Source organism: Manis pentadactyla, chromosome 6 (genome assembly GCF_030020395.1).
Source record: "Manis pentadactyla isolate mManPen7 chromosome 6, mManPen7.hap1, whole genome shotgun sequence".
NCBI lineage: Eukaryota > Metazoa > Chordata > Mammalia > Pholidota > Manidae > Manis > Manis pentadactyla.
Window position 1 is genome coordinate 109936414 of NC_080024.1, and position 20523 is coordinate 109956936.

At 33.7% G+C, this 20523-nt stretch overlaps 1 protein-coding gene across 4 annotated transcripts in view; it reads right to left on the reverse strand.

Annotated features, from left to right (window-relative positions):
- ANKRD12 (ankyrin repeat domain 12) overlaps positions 1-20523 on the reverse strand; it is a 182495-nt gene that overhangs the window by 19122 nt on the left and 142850 nt on the right. Inside the window, exon 1 of one of the 4 annotated variants that reach the window (XM_057504042.1) lies at positions 17579-17647. The exons of the other annotated variants lie outside the window; for them this stretch is intronic. The gene's annotated coding sequence lies outside the window, so the exon portion shown is untranslated. Of the gene's footprint in view, positions 1-17578; positions 17648-20523 lie in introns of those variants that run through there. 4 annotated transcript variants of the gene reach the window in all.

Below are 20523 nucleotides of genomic sequence, written 5' to 3' on the forward strand. Positions count from 1 at the left end.
TTGTTTTTCATTAGATGATTATAGTTTTACTAGAAAGCAGGAATAACTTTTCCCTTTTTTGTCCCATAAAACCTCAGTTCTATACTTTGAATCTGTCTTCAATAAATGTTATGCTTCATCAGACACACAATTCTGGGAGCTAAGGGTGACAAGAACACAGTCCTGCCTCCTTGTAGCTATACAATATGGTTAACTGCTAAAATGGCACCAGATACTAGGCCCAATGGGTGCACTGAGAAACAGTCTCCTTGGGAGAACTGGAGAAGGAAAGCAGGAGTCTCAAAGAAGTAGCACTAAAACTAAAGGCATGAAGGACAAACAGGAATTTCAAGTAAAATTTAAGGGCATGAAAATATATAAACAAACAGCTAAAATCACAGACTGTGTACCATTTCATATATGGCTTTTTTTGATTTAACAGACTGTAGACATTTTTTTTTTAGTTACATTTTCTTCATTATTATTTTAAGGGCTGCATATCACATTGAATTAATATGCAATCATTTAAACTGATTCTTCCATTGAGGATACATTCAGGTTCTTTCAAATTATAGACATCTAATAATGAAAAAAATTGTATATATTGTTATTGGAAATAGTAGCATATCAATGGGTGTGTGTGAGAAAGAAATGAGAACTACATCAAAATAGTATCTGTAGTAAACCCTGGCTGGAGGAGTTACGGGTGATTTTTTTTTTCTTCAAGCTTTTCTGTTTTCCAAATTCCTAGCATAACAGATTACTTTTATCACCAGAAAAGGTATTTTTTAAAAGCTCACTAATAAGTATTAAATAGTGTATCACTACTTGGTTTTTTGATTAATGGTATGGCTCATTTTTTCATGTATTTACTTCCTCCTGTGTAATGTCTTCAGCCTACTTTCCTCTGTTCTTCTTTTTGCCTATGCTTATCAATACATTGCTTGAATTATACTACACACATAATGTTATGTATGTTTCACTTGTATCATAGTGATTACTGTTTTGAATATACACATTAGAAGTTAAATGCATATTCTGTAAGGAAGTTACACATATTTGGGCACCCTAAGAGATGCAAGGTTTGTCGTTTGTGTTCCTGATTTATCAACTGAAAATAACTGTGCAATGCTCCACAATGCAGATACGCCTTTTTTTCTGTTTCTTTTTAAAAGATTCCTACTTTAAAAGGGAAAAGAATGTAAACTCTACAGCGAGTAAGTCAGTCTTACACTAATTAATGCCTAGAAGGACCCTAACCTGGCTCTGGTTGCTGAGCAGTGCATCAGGAGCTGGCTAGTGTGTGATATCAGCAAAGATAACCTCCATGATGCCATCTCATTTGCAGACCAGGCTGAAATTTCTCTTCTTCCCTGAACAGCCCTGAGCCTTTTGATTTACTTGGGCTATCTAGTAAATATATACAATTTACTAGGCACTTAGGTCAAGCTAGTCTCAGAATTCTAATTTGGAGTAACTTTTAAAAACAAGTTTTGTTCTGCCTTTCTTAGGAGATGACTGCTTACCTAGGATCTCCATATCCTCAAATTCTTGTAATCGGAATGGCCATGGTTATCATTATACTAAGTTATTTTCCACTTTGTTCCAATATTTTAGTCTTTAATATCTACTTAAGTCAGTAAATTTGAAATTTTATTTTTTAAAAGTTTATAAAAAAGAAGCTCTTTTAAAAAATGTTTATCATCTCAACAACTTTATTTGGAAAACTAGGAAGGACGATGAGAAATAGAAAGGTTAAACAATCATTAAAGCATTGAATTTTTCATTGAAGTATTTTTCTTTTCCATGAAAAAATGTTAAATGATAAAATAGAGCTTGATTAGAAACACAAATACATTTGAAAGTTGCTCTTGTTCACCTCAAGGCACTTTCAGATATTTAGAGCTAACTCTAGTGTGACATTTAAAGAATGGCTAAATGTTGTTTGACATCACTATCATCTTTAGGCTTCACTTCTCTTCTGAGACTACTGTGAACTTCCACCTTTTCTAGTATGGCAACCAAAAAGAGCAGCTGTGACCAATGTAAAGAGATGACAGTATATAAAGTAAATCCCTCCTTCAAAATCTCTCCAAAACAGCCAGCGTGCATTGACAAAGCAATTACATTTCACATGCATGACTAATAAGAAAGTCAACAGATGCTCGGCTTTAAAAAATTTCAATTATATTAATGGTTATACACTTTTAGGAATCAGAACTATTTTACTTATGTCACATTTATTTTGGGAGTTGGTGATGATGATACAAAACTAAATATACCATGACCCTAAACTTAAAAGAACTCATAGTCAATTCCAAATCTCTACTTTTCCTCTGAGATTCAACAGCCTAACCTGTAACTTCTTGGACTCCTTTCAACCATTCTAACTCAGGATTAAAAACACTTGATTCATTACTTTGTCTTCCACAACTACTTCTTCTTACTGCTTAAAGCCACTATTTCTCACTCTGTGGCTTAACAACCAATCTACTTACTCAAAACTTCAGAACCATTTTCAACTCTCCATCTTCCAAATTCAACAGTTCAAAGTTTTGATCTCTGGACTATCTCTTACATGTATTTTATTTTTATTCCCACTACTATTGTCCTAGCTCAGGTTCTCAACATTCTTGCCTAGATCAGTTAACACATTAAACCACAATGTGGCCAGCATTACAGATACTAAGTATCTCCTCACCTGTGGGCTCCCCACTCTCCGATAACATAAAAACTCCAAAGGTGATGGTGTAAGACTTTTCAAAATCTGAAGCAATATTACTACTACTTATTGGTTCCTTTTGTTATGCAAATACCTGATATTCAAAACAACAATTTTCCCTGTTTGATAGTCATGTAAACAGACTCAGTAAATTAGTAGCTTGTCCAGGGACATCTCACCATTAGGGAATGTAGCCCAGGATATTTTTGTTTGACTTCATAGTGTGCTCTGTATTGCCTTTCATTCATTCCTTTTTGCTATCCACATTAGCTATACCATTATACTACTTTCTCTTCCCCAAACTTTCATGTATATTTATGTGAATTCTGATCAGTTGCTCTTCATTAATTTCCATTTTAATTAATTAGGAGGTATTTTAAATTAGTGGTTAGGGAGAGGAGCAGTTCAAGCAATTATATTTATAAAGGGGTTGGGGTAGTATTTGGTTATGGGAAGAGTATTGGGCAGAGGACTTATCTTGAGGCTATGTTTGCAGTGGCATTTCCTTAGGTTACATATTTACTTGGAGTGGTTGGAAAGAGGTAGAGTTAACTTCTCATTTACCCCTTGGGAACATTAATGGTTTGAAACTATTCCATAAGGTGTGAATTTTGTATTCCTGTTATTCTGATCACTGGGATGTAGGACTTTTGTTGCCTAGAAAAGGCAAGGGGCAACTAGAGCAAATAGTCCTAAAATTCGTAATGAACCACAGAAGACCCTGAATAGCCAAAACAATCCTGAGAAGGAAGAATAAAGCTGGGGGGAATTATGCTCCCAGACTTCAAGCTTTACTACAAAGCCACAGTGATCAAGACAATTTGGTACTGGCACAAGAACAGAGCCACAGGCCAATAGAACAGACTAGAGAGCCCAGATAGAAACCCAAGCATATATGGTCAATTATATATGATAAAGGAGCCATGGATACATAATGGGGAAATGACAGCCTCTTCAACAGTTGGTGTTGGCAAAACAGGAAAGCTACATGTAAGAGAATGAAACTGGATTATTGTCTAACCCCATACACAAAAGTAAACTTAAAATGGATCAAAGACCTGAATGTAAGTCATGAAACCATAAAACTCTTAGAAGAAAACATAGGCAAAAATCTCTTGAATATAAAGGTGAACAACTTTTTCCTCAACACCTCCCCTCAGGCAAGGGAAACAAAATAAAAAATGAACAAACGGAACTACATCATGCTAAAAAGCTTCTGTACAGCAAAGGACACTGTCACCAAACAAAAAGGCATCCTACAGTATGGGAGAATATATTTGCAAATGACATATCCGACAAGAGGTTAACACCCAAAATATATAAAGAACTCACATGCCTCAACACCCAAAAAGCAAATAACCCTATTAAAAAATGAGCGGAGGATATGAATGGACACTTCTCCAAAGAAGAAATTCAGATGGCCAACAGATACATGAAAAGATGCTCCACATCACTAATTATCGGGAAATGCAAATTAAAACCACAATGAGGTATCACCTCACACCAGTTAGAATGACCAACATAGAAAAGACTAGGATCAACAAATGCTGGTGAGGATGCAGAGAAAGGGGAACCCTCCTACACTGCTGGTGGGAATGTAAACTAGTTCAACCACTGTGGAAAGCAGTATGGAGGTTCCTCAAAAACCTAAAAATAGAAATACCATTTGACCCGGGAATTCCACTCCTAGGAATTTACCCTAAGAATACAGCATCCCAGATTCAAAAAGACATATGCATAGCTAAGAAATAGGAGCAACCTAAGTGCCCATCAGTAGATGAATGGATATATACACAATGGACTATTATTCAGCCATAAGAAGAAAACAAATCCTACCATTTGCAACAACACGGATGGAGCTAGAGGGTATTATGCTCAGTGAAATAAGCCAGGCGGAGAGAGACAAGTACCAAATAATTTCACTCATCTGTCAAACATAAGAACAAAGCAAAAACTGAAGGAACGAAACAGCAGACTCACAGAACTCAAGAATGGACTAATAGTTGCCAAAGGGAAAGGGACTGGGTGGAGGGTGGATGGGTGAGGAGGGAGGGAGAATTACGATTAGCACACACAATGTAGGGGGGTTGCACGGGGAAGGCAGTATAACACAGAGAAGACACGTAGTGACTCTGCAGCATCTTACTATGCTGATGGACAGTGACTGTAATGGAGTATGTGCTGGGGACTTGATAATGGGGGGAATCTACTAACCACAATGTTGCTCATGTGATTGTATAGTAATGATACCAAAAAAAAAAAAAAAAAAAAAAAAAAGGCAAGGGGCAAAGGGAAGGCTATTTGCTCCACAATATCCCCAATGCATTCCACCTTTTCTATAAGAGTAAGTGAGTAAGTGCTTAAAATACATACACAGACACACATATGGTCCAGCTCCCTGCAAACTTATGAAAATATACACTGTATTATAGCACTTGCCTAAATGTAAAGCACCCAGAGAATGATTAACTTGTATATCTGTGGGATGGAGAATGGTACGGGTGATAGTGTGCTTACTGAGGGGGCAAAGCATATTTATGGAACTTGGGAGTCTTTTGGGAAGGTAACCTCCAGTGAGGTAGTGGTAACTTACTGCTTCTGTTTTCCACATTATTCAACAGATACTTCAAATATAAGTTTGTGACTTAAACTGAAGACTTTCATAATACCTAGCATATAGTAATTCTGTTTAGAAAATGCAGAATATACAAATAGGGAGATTTAGAACCACATTAAGACATTTAAAAAATCAAGTGGTGGTGATTATGGTGGGGCAGGAGGGTCGCAGAAAGGGACATGAACATAAAATACAAATTTATCCACTTTATAATTCTGTGTAGTATGCAGGTGGCAAATGGTGTTGCCATGAACTACTTACTATCTGGTTAATTCAGTGCTGATGTCTCCTTTAAACTTACAAATTTGAAGAGGTGGCAAGTATTTCATCTACATGCCATAAGTTCTCATATCACCTGCTATGTAAAGCAAAGTTTGCTATTTCATTTGCTTTAAGCCACCCTTAGCTTTCATATAGCCTGCACTTTCACATATTATACACTGATACCTATATGCCTATACTCAAATCATGCTTTCATACATCAGCCGTTGAACCTTTTTAGCGAGGTATTTATTTTTAAGAATGGCACCACCTTTATGTAGTGGTGTTTGTACAATTATCTCAATATGCATATACTTTGTATCTTATGAAATGGAAAAATTTGTGACATTAGATATAATACAATTAGGATTACAAGATGGAAACTGCTAGATGTAATAAAAGTAGCAAATCTTTAGCCTTCATCAGAAGTCCACTAAAATGAAGACTGTTCAGTTGTGAAGAAAAGGAAAATTAGAGAACTCATGTAAATACTAGATATATATAGAGTCAACAAACTGAAAAAGAGCAATGAAAAATAAGGTTTACAATTATGGGCAATGTTGGCATGTAAAATATTTTAGTAATTTACTCAGAGAGTGTATGCCAATTCTAAGTGCTAGAAATTAGTTTCAAAAGTGCCTCACCTTCTTCACCTTCAAAGTTTACCTCAGTCTTGACAAAAATGAAGAAAATTGATCAGAACCATAAAATAATCTGCTTAAACTCCAGCAAAATCCCCTTGTAATAACCACAAGCAACTTTTTCTTTCTAACATAAGCCAGTTTACCATTAATTCATTTGAAGTAAACTATAAAAATTTGAAATTAAGATAAGAAAATTCTTGGAAAATAATTTTCCTTAAATGAAATCATGGAGATGTAATGAGCGAAATCTAGATTTTGGGAAAATTTACCAGGCAAGTGATCAGGCTATTTTAACAAAAAATTTGCAAGAACATGGAATAGAAAGGGGGAACCTATAGCTCAAAAGATATTCAGACATATGTATGGACTTTATTTAGATTTTGAAAAATTAAAAAAAACCATTAGAGGAGGCAATCAGAACTTGGAATAATAACTGGATATTTAATAGTAATAAAATTTAGCTTAGGTATGATAATGGTATTATGATTATGTTTAAGTAAAAAATATATTCCTATCTTTTTAGAGATACCTACTGAAACATTTTCTAATAAAATGATTTCAAAATGATGGAGTAGGGAAAAATGGAGAAAGGCAAAACAAGATTGACCATAAGGTAGTAATTATTAAAATTGGGTAATAAATACATATGGGTTCATAATACTACTCTTTTTACCTCTGCATATATTTGAAATTTTCGGTAATAAAAAGTAAGAACAATTTGCTTACAATTCACATTTATCTTTAAAATGTTAAAAAATGAATACATTATGCAATAGACAAAAAAACCCCAAAACTCTAGACATATATACTAAGGGAGTTTTAAAAAATAACTTCCTGAGTACAAAATCAGGCAACATATAAGCATATTTTCAGCAATACATCATATATGAAAATGTATTCATTTATTAAAGACTTCAGTTAATGGTAGCCTCTCTGGCAAAGAACAAAAAGCACCACTTACTTTTATTTCATTTTCAGAACATTTTTGGCCCAACAGAAGGTGCTATCCTCAAATACAATGAAGCATTTAGTCACACTTGTTAACAGCTATCATTAAGTCAAATAAACACACAGTAAATTCATATTGTGGTTCTATGCTGACATAAGGGTGGATCTGACTTGAACTTCTCATACTCAGTAACAATCAGCATGGTATAATGAAAAGTACACAGGTTTTGCCATCAGTCCTCTGTTGAAATCTCTGCTTTGCCACTTAAAAGGTCATTGTTCTATTTTTAGAGATTAACTCACAGGGCTGTTGTGAGAATTAAATGAACTAATTTATGTAACGTGCCTAAGCATATCCTAGCACATACCATGCATGTGATAAATATTAACTCACTGCCTAGAAAAAAATGAGAAAAAATGTATTGTTAAAAGCATTAAAAAATGTATATTTAATATCAAATACTGCTAAGTTGAATAATGCACACGTTAATTTTAAAAAGCCAAAGTTATATTCTATAGCTCTTCATATTTGCTGAACTTTGTATCAGGAGAGTGAAGACAAAAAGATAGCTGACTCCAGACACTCTTTTCACTTATTACAGGCTTACAACAATGTAGGTATGTGGTCCTTTAGAATGAGTGCAGTGGAAATACTAGTCTTTCGAGTAAACAAGGGACAGATGCAAAAACAAGACTTTTCCTGGGTGGGAGGGAAAAGGCAGTGAGGGGAGAAAAGAGCCAACTAAGAAACAATTTTATTACATTAATATAGTGTCTGGTGGAATATGTTTTTATACATAAAAGCACTAGTCATAATTGACAACCACTTATATATAATTTTTGTTTTAGTATTCCTCAAAGGAAGAGGAAAAGTGGGAGTAGGGATTGAGAAGCAGAGGATGCAGAAGAGGGACACAATGATAAATTTTGTTTCAATTGCTAACTGCAACTTAATGCCATACTTTATGTAAAGATTTTTAAAAAGTGTTTCTACAACTTAACAAGCGGAAGGAAGTTTTTGTTGAAAATGATCCTTAGTGAAAGCTTAAAATGAGTATCATCAATAAAATCTAAATTGTCTCATTCATCTTCATATCCACTTTATATGCTTAGATTACAACTATGTAATGTTAATAAATTTGTCCATGACCATACAGTTAAGAAGTGACAAAGCTAGGTTTTCAAACCCAAGTTTCTGTCGCTCTAAAATTGGTACTCAGAACCATCATGCTATGCTACTTATGAGTGCATGAAAGGCACTGAATATAGTCAAGATGAACCATATAAAAACACCTAGTAAAATGATGCCATAATCTGTAATTTTTCCATAAGCATTCAAATGAGTACCTTCTACTTGTGTTATTTATTTCATGATTGAGTGTATTGAGAGAACAACTGTACCACAAAAATCTAGGCTCTAAAATAAAGTATTACATGAGGTTTACTGTTAATTACAGGTAAAATGCTTTGAATGAAAAAAAATAAACAATGACATAATGCTGTTAAACATACCCACCTGGGGTTAAAATTGCATTCCAAATATGAGTTTGCTATTTGTCTATTCTTGGCTTGATTTTGAGACACAACATCTTAGATGTACAGTATCTTGATTTATATATTCCGTGAGTGCATGAAATAAGACAGATTAGGAACACCTCATTCAAGACTAATACAATTTATAAAAAAGTCAGGGGATAGGGAAAAATGGGTGGAGGTGGTCAAAGAATATGAATTTTTCAATTACAAGATGAGTAAATCTGGAGATGTAATATATACAGCATGGTGACTATAGCTACCAGTACTATATTGTATATTTGAAAGTTGTTAAGAGTAGATTTTAAAAGTTCTCACAACACAAAAAATTTTAACTATGTGAGATGATGGATGTGTCAACTAACCTTACTGTGGCAATCTTTTCCCAACATATACATATACAAGGTGTTACACAGTACAGTGTAAAATTACACAATGTTTTATATATATATATATATATATGTCAGTTAGGGGGAAAAAGGGAAAAAAACCCGATGCCTTGACTACTTTAAATGACTACAAACTGGTGAACTTGGATTAATTTTTCATCTTTACAATGGCAAATACAAATGACATTTTTAATTTAAAGATTATATAAGGCTGTAATATATAAAGTATGGTTTTGAGTACATAAAATAATTGGACATCCCTAACATGACAACCTTATTTCAGATCTTCCCTAATTTCTTTAACCATTTTTGGATATACAGTCTTTTATTGGCTTCGAGTATACAAAACAGTGGTTCAACTGTTACCCATATTATTAAATCCTCACCCCAACTGGTGCGGTTACTATTTGTCAACATAGAAAAATGTTACAGAATCATTGACTATACTCTCCATAAGGTAATACCATCCCTGTAACCAACTTATAATACAACTGAGAATTTCTGTGCCCTTTTATCCCCTCCCTACCCACCCACCCTAACCCCTCCCCCAAGTTAACCACCAGTCACTTGTCAGTGTCTATGAGTTTACTGCTACTTTGTTCATTTTTTGTTTTATATTCCACAAGTGAAATCATATAGTATTTGTCTTTCTTCGCCTCGCCAATTTCACTTAGCATAATACCCTCTATGTTCACTTATGCTGTTCCAAGTGGCAGGATTTTTTTATGGCTGAGTAATATTTTATTGTGTTTAGGTACCATATCTTCTTTATCCATTCATCTATATATGGACACTTTGTTTCCTTCCATAACTTGGCTATTGTAAATAATGCAGCGATAAACATAGGGATGAATGTATTTTTTCAAATTAGGAATTTTGTTTTCTTTGGGTAAATTCCTAGAAGCGGAATTACTGGATCATATGGTATCTCCATTTTTATTTTTTTAAGGAACCTCCATACCGATTTTCACAGTGGGTGCACCAATTTACATTCTCACCAATAATGCAGAAGGGTTACCTTTTCTTCACATCCTTGCCAACACTTGATATTTCTTGTCTTTTGGATAGTGGCCATTCTAACTGGTATGAGGTGATATATCTTTGTAGTTTTGATTTACATTTCTCTGCTGATTAGTGGTGTGGAGCATCTTTTCATGTGCCTATTGGCCATCTGTATTTCTTCTTTGGAAAAATGTCTGTTCAGATTCTCTACCTATTTAATCAGGTTGCTTTTTTGTTGTTGAGGCCTAAGAGTTCTTTATATATTTTGGATATAACCCTTTATCAGATAAATTGTTTATGAATACATTCTCCCATACTGTAGGTTGCCTTTTTGTTTTGCTGATGGTGTCCTTTGTTGTACAGAAGCTTTTCATTTTGACGTAGTCCCAACTTGTTCCTTTTTTATTGTTTCCTTTGCCTGAGGAGATGTATCCAGGAAAAAATTGTTCATGCCTATGTTCAAGACATTTTTGCCTATGTTTTCTTCTAAGAGTTTCATGTCTTACATTCATGTCTTTGATCTATATTTTTACTTTTGTGTATGGAGTTAGACAGTAATCCAGTTTCATTCTCTTCAATGTAGCTGCCCAGTTTTCCCAACACCAGTTATTGAACAGGCTGTCTTTTCCCCACAGTATATTCATGGCTCCCTTATCTCATATTAACCAACGATACATGCATACATTTATACTTGGACTATTTTGTTGCACTGATCTATGGGTCTGTCTTGTGCCTGTATATACTGTTTTGATTACTGTAGTTTTGCAGTATAGCTTGAAGTAAGGGAGTACAGTCTCCCCAGCTTTGTCTTCTTTTCTCAGGATTGCTTTGGCTATTTGGAGTGTTCTGTGGTTCCAGCTGCATCTTAGGACTCACTGAAAAATGAACCTAGTTTTTTTGAAAAATGCCATTGGTATTTTGAAAGGGATTGCATTGAATCTGTAAATTGCTTCAAGTAGGAAGGCCATTTTTGACATTAATTCTTCCTATCCATGAGCATGGTATAGATTTCCATGTGTTTGTGTCTTTTTAAATTTCTCACATGACTCTTTTCACAGTACAGGTTTTTTATCTCCTTGGTTAGGTATATTCCTAGGTATTTTATTCTTTTTGATGTGATTTTAAAGAGAATTTTTTCCTGATTTCTTTCTCCTAGTTCGTTGTTAGCATATAGGAACACAACAGATTTCTATGTATTAATTTTGTAACCTGCAATTCTGCTGAATCCATTATTAGTTCCAATAGTTTTTTGGTGGAGTCTTTAGGGTTTTCTATATATAGTATCATGTCATCTGCAAACAGTGGCAGTTCAACTTCTTCCTTACCAATCTGGATGCCTTTTATCTCTTTATCTTGCCTGGTTGTCATGGCTAGGACCTCCAGTGCTATGTTGAATATGGCTAGAATGTACATCCTTGACTTGTTCCTGATCTTAGAGGAAAATTTTCAGCTTTTTGCTATTGAGTATGATGTTAGCTGTAGGTGTGCCATATATGGCCTTTACTGTGTTGAGGTACATACCCTCTATACCCATTTTGTCAAAAGTTTTTAATTATGAGCTTTTTCCTACTTTTTAAGCCAGTGTTTACCAAGTGATTACCCTGTGTCAGTTGATAATCTATGTGCAATCACATGTTAAGTTACTCAGCCTTTACTTATTGTATCTCCAACAAGGTACTACTGATCCCTATTTTACTAACTTGCCTATGATTAGAGATCCTGGGATCAAATCTAGAGAATACAGGAGTACTAAAACCTGAGCTCTTATGATTAACACAGCCATTCCAAGAGTAGAAAAAAAATTGATGGTTTGTGATTTCCACTGCCAAAACTCTACAGTGGTGAAAACCTTTTTTTCTCACACATAATGTACTCAACTCAAAGAATTAAGTATTCTTTCAACACTAAGGGTACTATTTAAAAAAAAATCTTTACATTTGGAATGGTGTTTGTTTAAATGTCATTTTTATTCAGAGATGACTAATGCATAAAACAGTCCTACGCTATACTCTTTCTTGGTGATCTTTATTAAGACTGTCTTTCATTTATTTTCAAATAGCATTCATCATACTTTTATTATAAAAGTTAAAATGGTTCATATTAGAAAATCAGAAAAATACAGAAATGAGTAAAGTAAAAAAGCTACTCATAAAATTCTCTACCACCTAAGAGAATCATTCTTCATAACTCAGAGTATCATTTGATTTTATTCAAATCTAAACTAACTTAGAAATGATACAGAAAACAGGATTTCTGAACCTCAAGCCTGTTCTTTCGGCTCTTCTAAATCACCTAAGTATGGGAGACTACAACTGTCATTTCAGAAAGCATGCTTATATTTCATGAGCAGCCCAAAATCATGTCACATTTTAGCATGCTTTATATTTAGCCAATGACTTGTTCATATAGTTTATTTTCCCTGGAGTTTTTGCCTTTTTTCTTGCTCATCAGAATAGATATAGTGTGCCTTTGTATCATCAATACCATCACATAGTGAATTCTCAGAACCTAATTCACATAATATATGTATCATTATCTACTATTTTCCTTTTAACATTCTTCACAGTTGTCTAATATTTTGTTGTAAAATATGCCAATTGCTTGTTGCTGTCACTCTGTAATTTTTTATCACAATCCTGAGTTAGTTCTCATATCTTTTAGACCTGAATTTTGTCTCACTGAGAAGTAATATATCTGAATAATATTTTTTAGAAAGAGAATAGAAAGTATGTCCATGGATTTTCTTTATCCCTTACTCTTGAGTTACAGCTGGGAATAATTTAGGTTCAAAATAATTTTTTCATAGACTTGTTATAGGTTCAAAATAATTTTTTCATAGACTTGTTATAACTACAGCTCTGTCTTCTAGCAGCATACTTAAGAATGAGAAATCTGATGCCAGATTTCTTTTGTAGATAACATGTTTCCCTCTGATTCTGGGAGCTTACAGGATTAAAAAAAAAAATCTTTAAAATCCTTGAAGTTGTGATGTATCTATATGTTTGTTTGTTTGTTTTTTCTTAAAACTTTCCTCTTTGATCTACAAACACAAGTCTTTCTTCAGATAACGGATGCTTTCTTCAATTAAAAAATTTTTCTTCCCAGAATTTGCTCTTTTTTGTAAGACAAATACTGCATATCCTGGGTATGGTTGTTTTTCATTTTTACCTTTTTTAAATAATATTTCCAATGTCCTTTCAAAAAAAATGTTTTATATGCTACATGTCTCTTACTTCTCAAATTAGACCTTCAGCAGTGTCCAGTCTATTCTTTAGTTCAGTAATGATAAACATTTTGAACTCCAACGACATTCTTGGTGTACTTTTTCACAGTAGCCTTTTATTGTTATGGTAAGTGGATCAATTAATTGCTCTCCAAGAATACTGAGACAAACTTACCCTTCCATAATCCTATATTATTTGCATTCTCCAGGATCAATTTTTCTGTTTGTTCATCTTGGCCCCTTTTGTCATTCTTCCAGTTGATTTTCCCCAAGTCTCTGAATTTCTTTTCATATTAAATAAAGGGAAAAACTTGTTCCTTCAGCAGTTTTGTGGAGACTCTCCCAAGTAAGAGACCTGCTTGTAGTGATCTGTGGTTCTCACTAATCTCAGTGTTCTGCTGAGAATGTTCCCTGAAGAGCTGACCCTTGAGTTTCAGAGTCTTTGGGGTTTGAATGGCAGGAATATTTCACAATTTCTTAAGGACTCTATGTCTACTTTAGGTTGTTCCTTTGCTCTGCAACAGCTCACTAACCACAACTATTATGTTTAAGCATTAATTCTATAAATATAACTTATTTAAAGTTACCTAGCCAAAGAAATAACATTTGAAAAATATACCTGCATTTTAGGAAACAAATCTTTACATCTTTCATACCAATAAATTGATTGAGAAATGTAGCTTAGAGACAGGGAAATAAAGTATTAGGTAATTTTATAACAGTCTCTTCTAAATCTCCATTTATAGACCTCAATTTTCCTAAGTGAAGATCAGGTTTTTTAAATTACTGCTTTATAGGAGAAAAGAAGTCATACAACTATTTGGAAATAAGTATGCCAAAGGAGAACATATTTTCACTGAATTTCTACAGTAATACATATAAAGTAAGAGAATTACATTTAAGAGTTTAGGGGTAAGCCAGAGAAGAAAGAGAATATAATCAATAGTTGAAAACACTAAATCTAAAAACAAAATCTAGTAAGTCAAATCAAGCAATAAAGCACTCCATATACTCCCTCAATTGCCTTTCTTCTAAAATACCAGTAACACAGAAACTGATTCTATAAGAGTATAAATTAATCAAGATTTTTTCCCCTCTGAAAATATGCCTAGTATCCCTACAAAAATTTTAGTGTCACTAAAGGAAACTGACAGAAGTACCCAGTCTCAGCTATTACACTATGAATGTGTGTTACATGGAGGTCCTTTTAACCATACTATTTTTCTGCAGACAGGATGATATAGCTATGGCTGAACTTATTTAAATATATTTATACATAATTAATTTTAAGTCAAAAGTCTTTTTTAAGGGTTCTGCCCAAATGTACCCTTACAGAGTTTTACTTTTAAATATTCAGCAATTTCTCTACTACTATAATTATGTGACAGACTCACTTGAAGTTGCTAGGCACTGGCAGAAATTCAGTTTTTAAGGAAAACTATCAAGGCAACATATTCTTAACAAAGAACTATTAGTTTTGATATTTGCAATAAACAATTTTACATATTTTAGTAAAAAAAACTTGCTATTTCTTGACTACTATTTTTACATCACCTTCAAAGAGAGACATTTAGCAGACTATTATTTTATGTGTAACCTAAGATTTAAAGACTTATATTCATTTTCAGACATCCAAAGAACATCTCAGCTGCAACCAAAATCTCCTTTTTCTGATATATGAGCAAGTCAAAATATAGAGCTATGTAATTTTTATAGACACTGCTAAACAGAGAATATTTACGATATACGGTAATGTATTTTACTTAACAATATATAGTAGTAATTTCTTTTTTTCCACTCAACAAAACTTGACATTATTTTTTCTTAAAAAAACATTCTACCTCAAGTTAAAAATTCTTAAGCTTTGAAGTAGGTTGATGTAATTAATGCATATTAAACACATAATAAAACCTGTATTGATTTGGAAGTATTGATCTTCAAATAAGAGAACTGCAGAGGCTTTGTTTAAGGTTCAGGTAGAAGTAGCTGGTGATGTTTAGAAAGAAGTTTGAAAAATAAAATTCAGAACTGTGTGTAAAGTGTCATTATTATGTTACAAAGCAGAGGAGAAAAAGCACAATTTGCCAAAGGCTGTGACAGAATTTCTTTTAATTGGTCATTAAATAAAAGCCTATCTCATTGCCTATCATGCTGTATGCTCAGCCCTCTGCACATTAATGGACACCTAAGTGCCTTTTCATTTCTTCTGAGCACTGATACCACAGAGATATGTGAAAAATAAAGGATGCTGAACACCAAACATGGAGCTTGCTATTCAACTTTAGAAACAGATTTAATCAAAGAGGTTGCTAACTACTGGTTAAATAAAATAAGATTCTTGGGTTATATAAATGGATTACAGTGTTTCATGTGAGTCCTAAACCATCACCTAATGCATATACTGGAAGTGATTTAAAAATGCCATTTGAAACTCAAGAAGATAAAATATTCCTTACATGTTAAATGGAGGAATCTTTACTTTTAGGTATACTAACATGCCAACACCTTTACCCTATAAAATGCTCTTTCAAGTCTAAATTCCTAGTGATCAAATATGTTGATATTTATTTTGACACTCTGAAAACTCCTTATGTAACTTACTCCTGTAGTCTTTATACGTCTAAGGTTACAAGGTTTACCTTAAAATTTCCTACAGTGATGCTTTCCCTATGTATGGTTAAACTGTTTAACATCACATAATCCATTTAATACAAAGTTCTGGCATATTTTGATTTAAGTAATTGTTTCTAGATCTTTTGCTTTATTAACTTTTATAATTGTATATATGTATGTATTAAGTTAAATTTTCATAGCTCCTAAAATACAAAACTGAGGAAATTAGTTTCACAAATTATGACAATATGTTTAGAATAGTTACAATTTGCTACTTTAAATCTAATAAGGCTTCAAAATACAGATCATTTTGTGTATTTTATGACACAAAAATGTACTCAGGAAACACCAGTGGGTAGGTAACACTGTATCACTGTCTTCTTTAAAGTTTCCCAATCTGCTTTACAGTAGATTCTAAAAAGTAGTTCATCTTTTCATTATGATGGAGCATTTCCTTGCTTGAGTTGAAGAATACAAGTGAGGAAAGTTTATAGCAGCTGCTTAATTAGTAAGACCAATATATTGGCAGTCAAAGTAATAAGAAAAGGTAAATAATTCTTTAGACAATGACTGGCATTTTCAACTTTGTCCACTGGGCATTCTGTTCAATAAAATCTGTATCTGCAAACTTGTAATAGAGTCTCTACTCTGACAATTAATGAGTATCAGAACGTATGGATGAAGAGGGCATTATGTGACAGAGTTACCTACATCTCCATTACTATGATTAGGTTTTACGAGCATGATCTGGCTCTGAATATTTCTGAGTTCTCAGCAAGATAGCAAGAAGCAATAATTTGTAGCAAATATTATTATTAGATAGAATTTCTGTACAGGAAGGTAATGCAGAAAAGGACCATGGAAAAAGGGCAGAAGTTAGAGGGAAAAAAAGACTAAAGAATAATGCAAATATCAAAGTGCTATATATTTGTATACACATAAGCTGTACTAACTAGGACATGGTTATTTAGTACAACAATATCATAAATATCTGGTATCAGGGACATAAAACTGCTACTCAGTCAGTGTGGACTATGAACTGAGGCCAGTCTGCATATTATTTATTACTAATCTGTGATAAAATAAGGAGCCCGTGACAAAAACGGAAATCAATTATGTCACCAGCACTGTTTGGTTCAGTTGACATTCTTTGCATAGCATTTTCTCCTTTCTGTTGAAGGAAGCAGTGCACTGATTTACAATCTAGCACAAGTTCCTTATCTTGAGAACCAGTAACAATTTGTGGAACAGCTACTCTGCATATCTATGTCATTAAGCACAATGACTAATGGAATAAACCTTATTTAAAATGTTACATATATAACATCCTGTATTTACTCCAAACTTACTAAGTTCTGAAATTCAGTCTGGTTATATTCTTTAATTCTGCAACACTTTAAGTGTATCTGTCACATGGATGACATGATATACCAAGGTGGGTAACAATGTCATCTGTCATCAGACTTTACACATATAAATATCTATGGGCAGTTAAATTAATTAAATATTAATACATTCTGAGTATAGATAGGATGAAGTTTTTTGATAAAGTTAAGTCTAACAAGGACCTCATGTAAATTAAGCAATAAATTTGGGTATTTTTATCAGTCTTTTTTAGCAACTCCAAAATCTTTGTACGATACTTACTGATGATTTTTGCATCATTTCTTGATCAAGCAATAATTCAGGCACATTCACCATGTGGAAACAAATATTCTGAAAAACCAATACATAGCTGATGAACACATGAAACAATAAAAATCAGTGAAAAATCAAGAAAAGCTATTAAGAATCAAGTAAGATAACTTTCTTCTTCCATGGGAAAAATCTGTTGCAGCATTTCTTTCTTACGGAAAGTTTTATAACAAAAGCTGCTTTTCACAGTTATTGCTTTCTGAAGATAATACAGTTAAGGAGTTCACAGCCATAATAAATGAGAGAATTAACACACCACATAGGAATTTTCTATTTTTCAAGTATTTTCTTTCTTATGGAAGCAAATGTAATTTCAGCTATTATAATCCTGATTTCACACAGTACAAATATGTTCAAATGACTTTCAGCTTTTAACTGGTAAAATGGATTTATAAATATTTTGAGAGAAACCGACAGGGGTTAGTGAATGATTGTTAGTATTTTCATTTTCATAATCAGCTGTATCCCCAGTGTTTATGCAATGCCTAACACATAATAGGTGCTCAGAAATAGTTGAATAGTTCAGCTGAAGGATGAGGAAGAGGAGTTCAGGATGACTACCAAATATAGGACATATGTATAGCTGGATGACATTAACATTAATTGAGATAGGAAAAACAGGAAGAGAAGTGGTAAATGGGAAAAAAAGAAGACCTGTTCAACTGCACTGTTTCTGTGGAAATTGTAACTGTGACATCCAGAGAGCAGCTAAATATATAGGTTTGAAGCTTAAAAAATAGGCATGGGATAGAGAAATATTTGGAAGGCATCACCATATACAGATGGTAGTCAAAACTGTAGGTGTAAGTTTATCTGGGAGAATACATGGCATGAGAATAGGGTCCAGAAGGCAAAATCTTCAGAAAAATCATGGGAAGGGAATGGGGAGGAAATAAAGATGAGATTCTAGAAGGAAACGTAGAAGGAACAGTCTGGGAAGCTGGATGAAAGTCAAGAAAGAATATGTTCCAGAAACTAAGGCAGGAGAATTTTAGGAAGAACGTGAACAACACTGTCAAATTCTACAGAGACGGAAGTGACTGATAAGGGATCTGGCAGTTAGGAGATCATGTGTGATGTTAATAAACAGATTTGATGGAGTGCACTTTAAGTGTATTACAATGCAATTTAAGAAGCTTAGTTGTGAAGGGAAGGGAATAGGGAATCAAATAATCAGGGGTACAGGGCAAGAGAAAATTTTGTTGTCTTATATATATTTATGTGTATAAAAATTTTTCATATGATTGTGTCCAGAGGTAGCTTCCTTCCCCCTCTACCTGAATCATCCCCTTCTGCCACTAGCTTCCCAACATAGGTTTCATCAGCAGCCTGATATACATTCTTTAAGACCCTGTTCCATGCTTATAAAATTTTACACAAATGTATGTATGTATACAAACATACATATAGGGTTTTAAAACATTCATTTTACAAAAATGAGATGCTATGATTATTCATCTTGATTTTCCTATCTCAGTATCTTATGAAGATCTCTCCAAGTAACCAGTACAACAACATCAAGGCATACTTTTCCACGGTTGTCCAACAGTCCATGGTGTGCCTATATGCCTTGATTTTTGCAAACAATTTCCCATATGACTATGTATTTTTTCTTTTAACACTAAAAACAGTGCTGTAATAAACATGGGATATTCCCAGAAGTGTGACTGCCAGATCAAGGAGCATTAAGTATTTTTTACAATGTTTTTAGAATGGTAAATTTTGAACCTACACAAAAGTTGACATAAGGTTATACTGAACCCCCGTATACCCATCATTTAGTTCCAATAGCCATCAATCTCTGGTCAGTCTATACCTTTACTTATCCTATCTCTGCATCATTTTGAAGTACATCCCATTCACCACATCATTTTATCTAGAAATACTTAGTATGTACCTCTAAAAGATAAAAGCTCTTGGATTTTGTTAGCTGTTGGCAGACTTTTTCAAAAAGACTAATAATTCACATACCTCCCTTTTTATCCCTCCTCCTATTAGGTAACCACTTTTATAAGTTGTTGGTTTATTCTTCCATTCTTTCTTTTAAACTAAATAAGAAAATATACATATTGGTCCTTTTAAATCCTTAAGTGTCTGGAATTATCTTTCTTTTGCCCTGACAGGTGCGTAATACCTTGGGCAGTAGTTCTTTCCTCTCAGTAGTCTATCTTTAACTGTTGGAGGTTAGAAGTCTAATGCCAATGCGACTTGCAGCTTAATTAATTACACTCAGAACCAAGGAATCTGACAAATGTATGCTGGGGCTTGGGGGTGCTGTTGGGTGTGTTTTCATCAATCCATCTGGAACTCACTGAACTTGCTAACTGATAGACTCAGGACTCAGGCTTTCTTCAGCTCAGGAAAATTTTCTTCTATTGGTATAATTACAGACTATCCTCTCTCTACCTGTTTCTTTCTGTTCCCATAAATAACTATTACTCATATTTTGTTAGGTCTCCCAGATCTATATCTGTCCATCTGTTGTCCCTCCTTTGATGTTAACTTTGATCACACAGTTAAGGAGCTGCTGGATTTCTCTCCTATGTAATCACTGGTTACTTTTCCTTCTCTCTTGTAATGTGAAAAAGCCATGAAAATATACCACTTTTTGTTAAAAAAATTAAAAATAGAATTACCATATGACCCAACAATTCCACTTCAAGTATTTAAGAAAATGAAAACAATAATTTGAAAAGATGTATGTATCCCATGTTCAATGCAGCATTATTTACAGTAACACACTGAAACAATCTATGTCTTATTGATAGATGAATGGATAAAGAAGATGTGGAATATATAAACACAGTGGACTACTACTCAGCAATAAAGAATGAAATCTGGCCATTTGGGACAACATGGATGCACCCTGAGGGCATTATGCTAAATGAAGACAGAAA